Below are 9,842 nucleotides of genomic sequence, written 5' to 3' on the forward strand. Positions count from 1 at the left end.
GAAGGTTGTATGTTTTTATTTGTGTCTAGAGTTGTGTTGTGATATCTTCCCATGAGTCCTTGAGCTTGGTCGTACGCATTTGCGTGTATGATTAGTGTACGATCAAATCGAGGGCATCACATGCGGAGCATCCTATCGACATCAAAATGGACTCACCGCCAAGACCAAATGGACAAATTACAAGATCTCGATCATGGGTGATGTGGAGCATCCCACGGACATCACTATGAACCCTTCATCAACCCCACAAAGAGCAAGAGCTCGCGCACGTGCCACTGAAACCGAGGTGACTTCACTCCTCTTTGAGCTTCTTATGCACTTTGAAGAGTCTTGGTTACTATTGGAAATATGCCCTAGGGGCAACAATAAAGAGGTTATTATCGTATTTCCTTGTTCATGATAATCATTTATTATCCATGCTACAATTATATTAATCGGAAACTTAAATACATGTGTGGATACATAGACAACACCATGTCCCTAGTGAGCCTCTACTAGACTAGCTTGTTGATCAAAGATGGGTAAGGTTTCCTAACCATGGACATGAGTTTTCATTTGATAACGAGATCACATCATTAGAAGAATGATGTGATGGCAAGACCGAACCGTAAGCATATCATATGATAGTATCACTTAGTTCGTTGATATTGCTTTCTTCATGTCAAGTATCTATTCCTAAGACCATGAGATCATGCAGCTCCCTAACACTGTAGGAATGCCTTGTGTGTATCAAACTTCACTTCGTAACTAGGTGATCAGAAAGGTACTTTACACGTATCTCCGAGGTTTCTATTGAGTTGGCATGGATCGAGACTGAGATTTGTCACTCTGTATAACAGAGAGGTGTCTCTAGTCCCTCTTGGTAATACAACATCACAAGAAGCTTGCATGCAATGTGACTAAGGAGTTAGTCACATGATCTTGTATTACAGAACAAGTAAAGAGACTTGCTAGTAACTATATTGAACTAGGTATGAGATACCGACGTCGAATCTCGGGCAAGTAACATATCGCTAAAGGGAATTGCATACGGGATTTACTGAATCCTTGACATTGTGGTTCAACCGATGAAGATCTACATGGAATATGTAGGAACCAATATGGGCATCTAGGTCCCGCTATTGGTTATTGACCAGAGAGGTGTCTCGGTCATGTCTACATGATTCTCAAACCGTAGGGTCGCACGCTTAACGTTAGGTAGCGCTATGGTAATGTTGATATATTAATAGTAGAAATTACGAAAGCTGTTCGGAGTCCGAGATGGGATCCGGGACATCACAAGGAGCTCTGGAATGGTTCGGAGGTAAAGATTTATATATGGCAAGTCATATTCAGGGTTCCGGAAAAGTTCGGGAATTTTTCGGTAGAGTGTCGGGAAGGTTCTAGAAGGTTCTGGGGGTTCCACCGTGAGGCCCAATGACCATGGAAGGGGCCACATGGATAGAGGGGTGGGGCTACAAGCCACATGATTTGTCTGCACCATTCCCCAAGGCATATGTCGTTTAAATCTAGAGATAAGATCTTATCTCTAAATTTAAAGGGTTGAATCTAGAGATAAGATGTTGTCTTCATGTTTAAAGGGTTTTCTCCCTTGTGGCTGGACCTAGGAGGGTTTTGGACGCCTTCCCTTGCCTTCTAGTCTATATATAGAAGGGGAGGTGCATGGGGCAGCCAACCCATCACCCTTGGCCATTGGCTCTCCCAACTCCTCGCACATTTCTGTGGTACGCACTTGACGAAGCCCTGTTGGAATTCCGCTGCCACCACCACCACCACGTTGTCGCGTGGGTTCAGATCTCATCTACCTATTCTCCCTCTATTTCTGTATCAAGAACGATGCTACTTCACCGAGCCAGACATGTGCTAAACTCGGAGGTGCCACACTGTTGGGGAACGTAGCATGGGAAACAAAAAATTTCCTACGCACACGCAATACCTATCCATGGTGATGATCATCTACGAGAGGGGAGAGTGAATATACATACCCTTGTAGATTGCTAAGCGGAAGCGTATATAACACGGTTGATGTAGTGTAACATCTTCACGATCCGTCCCACGAACTGTCTCACGATCCGTCCCACGATCCGTCCCGATCTAGTGCCAAACGAACGGCACCTCCGCGTTCAGCACACGTACAGATCGATGATGATCTCCACCTTCTTGATCTAGAAAGAGGGGGCGGTGAGGTAGATGATTTCTCCAGCACGACGGTGTGGTGGTGGTGGTGCTATTCCAGCATGGCTTCGCCTAAGCACCGCATAAATCCGATCTAGAAGAAGAAAAGATCTAGAGAGAAGTAGAAGGACCACGTGGCAATTGTTGTGCCAAAACCCTCAAAACCTCTAGTATATAAAGGAGGAGGAGAGGAGAGGAGGAAGCCTTGGCCTCCAAACCAAGGAGGTTCGGCCGAACCCATATGGGAGGAATCCACCTCCCACAAGGGAGGTGGAATCCTATTAGGACTCCTTCCTAATTTGGCCTTTTTTTCCTTTTCCTTTATCCTTTTCGCATGGGCCCTTGAGGGATACTTATGTCAGCCCACCAAGGGCTGATCCACCTTCTCTCATAGCCCATGAGCCTCTTGGGTCGTCACACCCCTCCCGGTGGTCCCATGGCACCCTCCCGGTACTCCTGGTACACTACCGATGAGTCCGAAACTTTTCCGGTGACCAAAACAGGACTTTCTATATACCAATCTTTACCTCCGGACCATTCCGGAGCTCCTCGTGACGTCCTGGATCTCATCCGGGACTCCGAACAACCTTTGGTCACCAACACATATAACTCAACTATACCGAAACGTCACTGAACCAAGTGTGTAGACCCTGCGGGTTTGATAACTATGCAGACATGTCCTGAGACACTCTCCGGTCAATAACCAATAGCCGGACCTGGATGTCCATATTGGCTCCCACATATTCTATGAAGATCTCTATCGGTTGAACATCTATGTCAAGGATTCAGTTAATCCCATATGTTGTTCCCTTTGTCCTTCGGTATGTTACTTGCCCGAGATTCGATCGTCGGTATCTCCATACCAAGTTCAATCTCGTTACCGACAAGTCTCTTTAATCGTTCCGTAATACAAGATCCCGCAACTAACTCCTTAGTCACATTGCTTGCAAGGATTGTTGTGATGTTGTATTACCGAGTGGGCCCCGAGATACCTCTTTGTCAGACGGAGTGACAAATCCTAGTCTTGACCCATGCCAACCCAACAGACACCTTTGGAGATACCTGTAGAGCACCTTTATAGTCACCCAATTACGTTGCGACGTTTGATAACCCACAAGGTATTCCTCAGATATCCGGGAGTTGCATGATCTCATGGTCATAGGAACAAATACATTGACATGCAGAAAAAATAGTAGCAATAAACTGACACGATCATATGCTACGTTCATAGTTTTGGGTCTTGTCCATCACATCATTCTCCTAATGATGTGATCCCATTATCAAGTGACAACACTTGCCTATGGCTAGGAAACCTTAACCATCTTTGATCAACGAGCTAGTCAACTAGAGGCTTACTAGGGACAGTGTTTTGTTTATGTATCCACACATGTATTTGAGTTTCCAATCAATACAATTATAGCATGGATAATAAGCGATTACCATGAACAAGGAAATATAATAATAACCAATTTATTATTAGCTCTAGGGCATATTTCCAACAGTCTCCCACTTGCACTAGAGTCAATAATCTAGTTCACATCATTATGTGATTTTGATGAACCTAACACCCATACAGTTCTCGGGTTTGATCATGTCTTGCTTGTGAGAGAGGTTTTAGTCAACGGGTCTGAACCTTTCAGATCTGAGTGTGCTTTACAAATCTCTATGTCATCCTGTAGGTGCTTCTACTAACGTGCCATTTTGGAACTATTCCAAATGACTATTCTACTATACGAATCCGGTTTACTACACAGAGTGTTCCGGATTAGTGTCAAAGCTTGCATCGGCATAACCCTTTACGACGAACTCTTTTAACACCTCCATAATCGAGAAAAATTTCTTAGTCCACTAGTTACTGAGGATAACTTTGGCTGATATTCAGTGATTCAAACCTGGATCACTCTTTGTACCCCTTGACAGACTCATGGCAAGGCACACATGAGGTGCGGTACACAACATGGCATACTTTAGAGCCTACGGCTATGGCATACGGGACGACCGTCGTCCTTTCTCTTTCTTCTGCCGTGGTCAGGCTTTGAGTCTTACTCAAATTCACACCTTACAACACAGCCAAGAACTCCTTTTTTGCTGATCTATTTTGAACTCCTTCAAAAAACTTGTCAAGGCATGCATATCATTGAAAGTTCTATTTAGCATTTTGATCTATCTCTATAGATCTTGATGCTCAATGTTCAAGTAGCTTAATCCAGGCTTTCCTTTGATAAACACCTTTTAAACAGCCCTTTATGCTTTCCAGAAATTCTACATTATTTCCGATCAACAATATGTCTACCACATATACTCATATGAAATCCTATAGTGCTCCCACTCACTTCTTTGGAAATACAAGTTTCTCATAAACCTTGTATAAACCCAAAAGCTTTGATCATCTCATCAAAGTGTATATTCCAACTCCGATATGCTTGCACCAGTCCATAGAAGGATCGCTCGAGCTTGCATACTTGTTAGCATCCTTAGTATCGAAAAAACCTTCTGGTTGTATCACATACAACCTTTCCTCAAGGAAACTGTCGAGGAAACAATGTTTTGACATCCTATGTGCAATATTTCATAAATAATGTAGCAACTGCTAATATAATTCCAACAGACTTTTAGCATCGCTACGAGTGAGAAAGTCTCATCATAGTCAACTCTTTGAACTTGTGGGAAACATCTTTGTGACAAGTCGAGCTTTTCTTAATGGTGACTTTCACCATCATCGTCCGTCTTCCTTTAAAAGATCCATCTGTACTTAACAGTCTTACGACCAACAAGTAGTTATTCCAAAGTCTACACTTTGTTTTCATACATGGATCCTCTCTCGGATTTCATGGCCTCCAACCATTTGTCGGAATCCGGGCCCACCATCGCTTCTCCATAGCTCGTAGGTTCATTGTTGTTCAAAAACATGACCTCCAAGACAGGGTTACCATACTACTCTGTAGCAGTACACGACCTTGTCGACCTACGAGGTTTGTAGTAACTTGATCCGAAGCTTAATGATCACTATCACCAGTTTCCACTTCAATTAGCATAGGCGCCACACGAACAACTTCCTACGCCCTACTACACACTGGTTGAAGTGATGGTTCAATAACCTCATCAAGTTTCACCACCCTCCCACTCAATTCTTTTGAGAAAGACCTTTCCTCGAGAAAGGACCCGTTTCTAGAAACAAAACACTTTGCTTCCGGATCTGAGATAGGAGGTATACCCAACTGTTTTGGGTGTCCTATGAAGATGCATTTATCCGCTTTGGGTTCGAACTTATCATGCTGAAACTTTTCCACATAAGCATCACAACCCCAAACTTTTAAGAAACGACAGCTTAGGTTTCTTCAAACCATAGTTCATACGGTGTCATCTCAACGGAAATACGTGGTGCCCTATTTAAAGTGAACATGGTTGTGTCTAATGCATAACCCATAAACGATGGTGATAATTTGTTAAGAGACATCATATTATGCACCATATCAAATAGGGCACGGCTATGACGTTCGAACACACCATCACACTATGGTGTTCTAGGTGGCATGAGATGTGAAACATTTTTTCACATTGGTCTTAATTGTGTACCAAACTCTCAACTCAGATATTCATCTCTATGATCATATCGTAGACATGGTACCCTCTTGTCACGATGATCTTCAACTTCACTCTGAAACTATTTGAACCTTTCAATAATTCAGACGTATGTTTCATCAAGCAAATATACTAGTATCTACTCAAGTCATCTATGCAGTAAGAACATAACGATATCCACTGCGTGCCTCAACACTCATTGTACTGCATACATCCAAATGTATTACTTCCAATAAGTTACTTTCTAGTTCCATCTCACTTGAAAACGAGGCCTTCAATCATCTTGCCCATGTGGTATGATTTGCATGTCTCAAGTGATTCAAAATCAAGTGAATCCAAACGATCCATCTGCATGGAGTTTCTTCATGCGTTTATACCAATAGGCATGGTTTGCATGTCTCAAACGTTTCAAAAATGAGTGAGTACCAAGATCCATCCGCATGGAGCTTATTCATGCATTTTATACCAACATGACTCAAGCGGTAGTGCCACAAGTAAGTGGTACTATCATTACTACTTTGTATCTTTTGGCATCAATATTATGAACATGTGTATCACTACAATCGAGATTTAATAAACCATTGAAGGTATTTATTCAAGAAAATAGAATAACCATTATTCTCTTTAAATGAATAATTGTATTGCAATATACACAATCTAATCATGTTCATGCTCAACGCAAACACAAAATAACAATTATTTAGGTTTAACACTAATCCCGATGTAGAGGGAGTGTGCGGTGTTTGATCACATGAACCTTGGAAACACTTCCAACACATATCGTCACCTCGCCTTTAGATAGTCTCCATTTATTCCGTAGCTTTTGTTTCGAGTTACTAACACTTAGCAACCGAACCGGTATCTAATACCCTCGTTCTACTAGGAGTACTAGTAAAGTACACATCAATATCATGTATATCAAATATACTTCTGTCGATTTTGCCAGCCTTCTCATCTACCAAGTATCTAGGGTAGTTCCGCCTCAGTGACCGTTCCCCTCATAACAGAAGCACTTAGTCTCGGGTTTGGGTTCAACCTTGGGTTTCTTCATTAGAGCAGCAACTGGTTTGCCGTTTCATGAAGTATCCCTTCTTGCCCTTGCCCTTTTTGAAACTAGTGGTTTTACTAACCATCAACAATTGACGCTTCTACTTGATTTCTACTTTCAAAGTGTCAAACATTGCGAATAGCTCAAGGATCATCATATATATCCTTTATATGTTATAGTTCATCACGAAGCTCTAGTAGCTTGGTGGCAGTGACTTTGGAGAACCATCACTATCTCATCTGGAAGATTAACTCCCACTTGATTCAAGCGACTGTTGCACTCAGACAATCTAAGCACATGCTCAATGATTGAGCTTTTCTCCTTTACTTTGTAGACAAAGAATCTTGTCGGAGGTCTCATACCTCTCAACAAGGGCACGAGCATGAAATCCCAATTTCATCTCTTAGAACATCTCATATGTTCCGTGACGTTCAAAACGTCTTCAGTGCCTCAATTCTAAGCCGTTAAGTATTACACACTGAACTATCAGGTAGTCATTAAAAGTGTGTATGTCAGATGTTCGCAACATCCACAGACGACGTTCGAGGTTCAGCACACCGAGCGGTGCATTAAGGACATAAGCCTTCTGTGCAGCAATGAGGACAATCCTCAGTTTACGGACGCATTCCTTATAATTGCTACTATCATCTTTCAACTAAATTTTCTCTAGGAACATATCTAAAAACAGTAGAGCTACAGCGCAAGCTACAACATAATTTGCAAAGACCTTTTGACTATGTTCATGATAATGAGTTCAATTAATCATATTACTTAAGAACTCCCACTCAAATAGACATCCCTATAGTCATTCGAGTGGCGCATGATCCAAATGCACTAACTCAAGTCCGATCTTCACGTGAGTTGAGTTTAGCTTCAATGGTGAACATCTCCATGTTGATCATATCAACTATATGATTCATGCTCGACCTTTCGGTCTCTTGTGTTTCGAGGCCATGTCTGTACATGCTAGGCTCGTCAAGTTTAACCCGAGTGTTCCGCGTGTGCAACTGTTTTGCACCTGTTGTGTGAACGTTGAGTCTATCACACCTGATCATCACGTGGTGTCTCGAAACAACGAACTGTCGCAACGGTGCACAGTCGGGGAGAACTCAATTTTATTTTGAAATTTTAGTGAGGGATCACCTTATAATGCTACCGTCGTTCTAAGCAAAATAAGGTGCATAAAAGGATTAACATCACATGCAAATCATACGTGACATGATATGGCCATGATCTTGTGCTTCTTGATCTCCATCACCAAAGCATCGGCATGATCTTCATCATCACGGCGCCACACCATGGTCTCCATCATTGTGCCGCCATCGAGGTTGTCGTGCTATCTATGCTATTACTACTAAAGCTACCACCTAGCAATATAGTAAACGTATCTGGAAGCACAAACGTTAGTTTAAAGACAACCCTATGGCTCCTAACCACAATCTCTAGATCGTTAGCGCTTTCGCTCTACAAGGGTATGTAGACACCTTTCCCTCTCTTCGCTATCATCTCCATAGAATAGATCTTGGATGTTTCATAGGATTTTTTTGTTACCCATGCAACATTCCCCAAGAGTGGCATCATGAGCTCAGTCTATGCATAGATGATTTGCACGAGTAGAACACAAAGTGTTTTTGGGCGCTGATGTTCAGATTGCTTACCTCCTTAGTCTTATTTTGATTCAGTGGTATTGTGGGATAAAGCAGCTCGGACCAACCTTACTTGTCCTTGCACAAGAGTCTGGTTTTACCGACTAACATGCAACTTGTTTGCATAAAGGTGGCTGGCGGGTGTGTGTGTCTCCCACTTTAGTTAAATTATATTCGACAGAGACGAACCTTGTAGAAGTTCAATAGGCAACTTGAATATCACTGTTGTGGATTTGTGTAGGTAAGAGCGGTTCTTGCTAGTTGCCCATAGCAGCCACATAAAACTTGGAACAGCAAAGTACAAGACATCTAACTTGTTTTTGCAGGGCATGTTGTGATGTGATATGGCCAATATGTGATTTGATATATGTGATGTATGATGTGATCATGTTTTGTAATACTTATCAGGACTTGCATGTCGATGAATAGGGCAATCGGCAGGAGCCATAGGGTTGTCTTTAATTTATTTCATGTCATTTTCTTTACTTTATATCTATGAGTTAGCAATAGTTTTAGAAGCAATAGTTGGTGTGATAAGCACATGATGAGACGATGATGGAGATCATGATGTCATGCCGGTGATGATAGAGATCCTGCCAGTGCTTTGGAGATGGAAATCAAGAGCACAAGATGATGATGGCCATATCATGTCACTTATATGATTTGCATGTGATGTTTATACTTTTATGCATCTTATTTTGCTTAGGACGAGGTAGCATTATCAGATGATCCCTCACTAAATATCAATATAAAATTGTGTTCTCCCCAAGTATGCACCATTGCAAGTGCCTGAAATCGATTCAATTCTTATCTCCAATTCCAAACTCTGACTGGATTCTTATGACCAAGAGCTATTTTCTTGCTCAGAAGAATGGAAGGACAATGAGAAGATGAAGTTCATTGTTTCGAAGCTCCTCGTGATAATCGGGTGTGATAGACTCTTCGTTTGCATACAACGGGTGTAAAACAGTTTTACACATGCGGAATACTTGGGTCAAACTTGACGAGCCTAGCATATACAAACATGGGCTCGGAACACAGGAGACCGAAAGGTCGAACAGGAGTCATATAGTAGATATGATCAACATGGAGATGTTCACCATTGAAACCACATCATCTCACGTGATGATCCGACTTGATTGGTGGGTTTGGATCATGTCACACTTAGACAACATGAGGGGTGTTGATTTGACTCGGAGTTTATTAGTAATTTGATTAATTGAACTAATTATCATGAACATAGTATAAAGTTTTCTTTGCAAATTATGTTGTATATCAATGGCTCGTGCAGTAGCTCCCCTGAATTTTAATGCGTTCCTAGAGAAAGCTAAGTTGAGAGGTGATGGAAGTAACTATGCGGACATGGTCCATAATATGAGGATTATCCTCAT

This window comes from Hordeum vulgare, chromosome 6H (assembly GCF_904849725.1).
Source record: "Hordeum vulgare subsp. vulgare chromosome 6H, MorexV3_pseudomolecules_assembly, whole genome shotgun sequence".
Lineage (NCBI taxonomy): Eukaryota > Viridiplantae > Streptophyta > Magnoliopsida > Poales > Poaceae > Hordeum > Hordeum vulgare.